This window comes from Solanum verrucosum, unplaced genomic scaffold, assembly GCF_900185275.1.
Source record: "Solanum verrucosum unplaced genomic scaffold, falcon-dt-bn FXZP01000134.1, whole genome shotgun sequence".
Taxonomy (NCBI): Eukaryota; Viridiplantae; Streptophyta; class Magnoliopsida; order Solanales; family Solanaceae; genus Solanum; species Solanum verrucosum.
In genome coordinates, this window is record NW_026020833.1 from 1,343,396 (window position 1) to 1,348,437 (window position 5,042).

General features: G+C 34.7%; 1 pseudogene; it reads left to right on the forward strand.

The window, feature by feature from the left end:
• On the forward strand, positions 1–3,316 carry LOC125813535 (sister-chromatid cohesion protein 3-like; annotated as a pseudogene).
• Positions 3,317–5,042: the final 1,726 nt, after the last annotated feature.

Below are 5,042 nucleotides of genomic sequence, written 5' to 3' on the forward strand. Positions count from 1 at the left end.
ATGGATGCCCTTATTTCCATGCATATGGAATTGAGAAGATCCTATGGACCTGAAGAGTCTGGTTGCCCCCAATGGATCAGATGGGATAAACTTGAACTAGGCAGTGAAAGGACAGAGCTTGGTGGATGGCTGTCATACAGGTAACACTTCTTATTTCATTTAATAGAAAGATCTATTTTTGTCACAGTTCTTGTGATTAATCAATTAGTGTGTTCCAACTTACAAGAACTACTCTGCTACTTCCACTTATGTTTTAAAATGCTAGTTGTGCTTAGATGTAAATGTTCTAGGTGATACAACCACAGAGAAATAACGTACCTTAAAAAATGAGGAACGCATGATGCAGGGATCTCATAATTTTTCCCACCAATACAAGCACACACCCTTTTCATCCTAAATTTGATCTACTAGTTTTAAGTCTGTCATAGTCTTCAATTATTTCTATGGACTTGAGGATATGCTGCAAATGAGTTAGTCATCTGAGTAGAGTGGACATTACATTGCAACATGAAAATAGTATGTAGTTTTGGTTAGAGTAGTATCTCCCTACAACTTTCAGTGTGCCTAGTCTTCTAATGGCTCAACTTTGTTTGGAAGACGTTATAAGTTACTGTATAATTTCTGAATTTGTCCCGTATTTCCCTGTGGTTTTTTAGTATTAATGCTATAATACAATTATCTGGAGTTTGGTTAGACTAGTAATTTCTACAACTTGCCTTTATAGGCATTTTCTATTTTTATTGATTTGACAGCTATATTCCTATTTTATCATAGAAAAACTTAAGAAGGGTCTTTTTCTTATCATGGATCCCTGAGTTTGTTCCATGGTTGAAGAAAATATTCACTTGAAAATTATGTCTTTGCAGGATTGAAACGTATCCCGTGTATGCTCTTGGAAGAAGAGCTATCAGCTGAATTAAGTGATGAAGATGCAACAAACCTAATTCGGCTACTTTTTGCGTCAACTAGGAAGGCAGTTTTGGAGAAGATTGTTCCTGCTAGTGGTAATAAAAAGAAATACTACACCAAAGCACAAAAGGTGAGGTTCTTTAGTTCTTCTTGTTGATACTCTTAAGTAAATGTTATATTTTTGCTTCAAACTTCACCGTTTACACTTGAGAATGGATTCCAAGAAAGTGATTGTGAAACAATAAGTTGGTAATATTTCTGCAACCTGGTAGATCTGTACTGTGCTGCAATTTTTTTTGAACTGTATGTTTGTCTTAAATCAGGCCAGTTGGTCAAATGCATCCAGATTACTTACTAGTATTATTTAGTGGAAGAGGTTCCATTTTCGTATATTATCATGTTACCATCTTTAACATTTTTCTAACAACATTAAGACGTTTAATTGTACTTGGAGTTTGATAATAGAGTGAGCAGTCAGATTATTTTCATGTACCATGGAACATAGACGATAACTGTGTTTGCTCAGTAGGGACATCATTCAAAGCTGTACGCAGAATGAGTATCTAGATGCTGTGGTTTTGATTTTTTGAATTCATAGAGTATCCCCTCAAGTTCAATATTTGTTTAGATTATTTTAGATAGGTTCCTTCTTTAGTGTTCTTTGTCAATGACAAATTATATTGGTGTTTTTCAGATTTCAGCCATACTACTCCAGGATACTGAATTTTTTGAATGCTTATGTTGTAATATCCAGGACGTGTTTGAAATCTCTAAGCGTGATATAACCATTTCTATGATGAGGAATTATCCACAACTTCCTCACAAATTTATGTCTGACAAAGCAAAAATTCACCATCTACTTGAAATCATTGTTCATATGAACCTTGAGCGCGATTCTCTTTAAAGACAAGATCAGGTGCGTTTGTGGAACTTATTACGATCATGAACTATATAGGGGATTGCCAATATGAAGTAATTTGTTTTTGAACTGTTAACTAAAAGCTGTTTTCTTTTGCTTTTCCAGAATTTTACATCTGCTGTCCTTCTGAAGAAAAAGGCATTCCTTAAGCATGGTGTAAAGGAAGCTCTGAGATCTCGTGTAAAAGCTCTGAACTTCTGTGCTACTGTGAGTTGTGGGGAGTTACAGGACTTTGCCCTTAACAAATTTAAGGGGATTGAAGATGAGCTTGTTATCAAACTTAAATCTGCATTAAAAGAAGTTGCGGTATGTGCCATTAACAAATTGAAGGGGACTGTGTTTTATTGATGCATTTTGGTCAAATGTGCAATTTTTGTTGTTGCAGGATGGTGATGATGAATATTCACTGCTTTTTTAACTTGAAAAGGTTGTATGAACTTAAATTGTCTAGGCAAATTTTCATTGAAAGCTTGCATAAAAATCCTGCAGAGACTTTCAAAAACTTCAGATGTATTGATGACAAGGTGGGTATACTGTAATTTGAATAATTCTTTTTCGTAGTCTTGCCTATACTCAACTGCTTTGGCTTACTGTTCAGGTTATTGGTTTTCTGCTTCTGAACATGCATCTGCATATTTGCTATTGCCTACACTCTATCATAAACTCTGGATCAGTCCTGGAACAATCTATATCTTCCTTCATCTCCAAGCGCAGTGCCTTGTTTGAACTACTTGAGTTCTTCCTGACTACGAAATCTCCGGAAGGTCTTCGTGCAAGTCAACTTGCATGTATGGTAACCATTATTCCAAACTTCTATGTTCACTTATCTCCTGTTAGTGCCTTCTATGTTCTCTTTTGATTGATTGAGTTTGTTCTTTTTCTTGGTCTAGGTTGTGTTATTTCAGAACAGTGGTGGCTGTTCAGGAAAGCAACCTTTGCATCCACAGAGCTAGAAGCTTTAGGGTACTCTCCAGATGAATCCATTCTTCAAAAGTTCTGGAAGCTTTGTGAACGCCAACTAAATATTCCAGGTGGTTTTTGCTCTCCCAGTCAATCAATGTTTTCTCTAAATTCGTGGCAGCTGTAGCACATCTTACATCAACATCCCCCACTCCAACTCCAGTTTCATCGTTATCTGCCCAAGCGATTTTCCTTTTTTTTTTTTTTAAAAAAGTTTTAACTAATATAGCTTTTCGGTTTCAGGTGGTTCCATGTTTCTATTTGATTGGAAAGTACTACAAGATTTCCGTAAAGATGGTCACCATTGGAGGAAGAAGAAGGATGGTGAAACTGTTAATGAAACTCATGAAAAGATGAAGGTATGCTCTATTGTCCTTAAGCTCACTTGCTCTTATCATGTTCTTGTAGGGTGCTGGTAAATTAGTATCTATCGGCGGAGTTGTCTATGTTTTTCTGATTGCTCTTTTCAAGATCTCTAGTAAAAATATGAGATTGCCTGTGTTTAGCAGCTACGGGTTTTATCTATGATTTAGTTTATCACAGACATATTTTTTTTTTTTTATATCTTTACTGCTTAAAAGCAACTTTTAGGAAATCAGGTTATTTTTTTTTTTGGGTGGGGGAGGGTGTAATAGTTTATTGATATTGTGGGGGAAAATACTCTATACGAGAAATATACCAATATAGTTACCCTATGCTTGCAAAGTTGGTTTCCACCACTGGATAAATAAAATTACCAAATTGATTTTAAAGGAAGTCAAGAACCACCAATGAGAGATCATGTTAAATGTTCTCTCCAAGTTGTAGTAATATTTTCATAATAAGGTTACTTTACTTTGGTTTTAGCGTAAATCAAGTGAAACAACACCATTTTTTTTCTTTTTGTAATTGGATGCGTATTTTCCCTAAATTTTGTGCCTTTTTCTTGATTCAATTCCAGATTGAGGAGTTGTTTTGTTGAAACTTTATGGGTTTTCTTTTTCAACTTGGTATTATTCCAAGTTTATGCAGATCAGATCCACGCGTTCTTCATTATTTAGATGGTTAGAAGAAGGTAAACTAACATATATATGTGTTATTTGATTTCTAGACTTCGAAATATTTACAGTTTCTTGTCAGTTTTGGATGTAGGGAGAACATGAAAAAGTTCGATTTAGTGTTCTTTGGTATTATTTTCCTATGAATTGTAGTGAGGCAGACATGCAGTACGATTAATTGTCATTTTTACTTTTAATTGTCCTCAGAAGGGAAACATATGTGTTGTGGAGGTAGGAAAACCATGAAAAAGTTCATTTTATTGTTCTTTAGTATTATTTTCTAAGAATTGTAGGAGGCAAACATGCAGTACACTAATTGCCATGTTACTTTTAATTGTCCTTAAGAAAGGTAATATATTTGTGTTACTCGATTTCAAAATTTTGAAATATTCAGTTTCTGTTTTTGTTTGGATGTAGGGAAAACATGGAAAATTCATTTTAGTGTTCTTTATTATCATTTTCCTATTAATTGTAGTAAGGCAGACGATCATGTTTACTTAAAATAAAAAGAACTTGAATTTGTATATGACATATCAATGGATTCCTGTCTTCCTTCACGAGCTAGTCCTGTTTTGGCTACTCTCGGAATTCTGATTATGGTGGGGTCATAAGAGATGGAAATGTGCTGTCGTATAGAATTGTTGATTGAATCCGTGACTTCAATCAAATTGAATGTGATATCATATTCACTTTCGACCCATTTTTGCTCCTTGGTCACTAGTTGACTTCCTAGTGCTCTCGAACTGTTAAGAGTGTATTTACTTGCGATTGTATAATCAATCTTTTACTAAGTTGTAGTGGATAATCTAGTCTTTTTATGGTGTGTCATTTCTCTTCATTCATGAGCTTGTAATTGAATATGCTAATTCTGTAATAATAGTTGGTTGAAATGGAATCCATGAAAGGAATGGTAGTGGGTTGTTGCAGAGTTTTAGATAGGTTTCCCCATCCTCTTCTGAAAAAAGAAAGCAAAAACAAGAATGGGATCACTTTTTTTCCAGTGAAATAGGATTTGAAGAGCTTTCACTATCATTCACATGAACTTCAGCAGGCAAGAAGGTAACTAGTGGAAGCTACCGTTTTGAGAATGCAAGATTGTGGCATATATTATTACTGAAGCTTGTATACAGGGAAAGAGCTGGGCATAAGCTTATAACAAAGAAAGTATTTATCAATACTTTGGTTCTTCTACTGAACTAGTTTTATTTTGAGCTTAT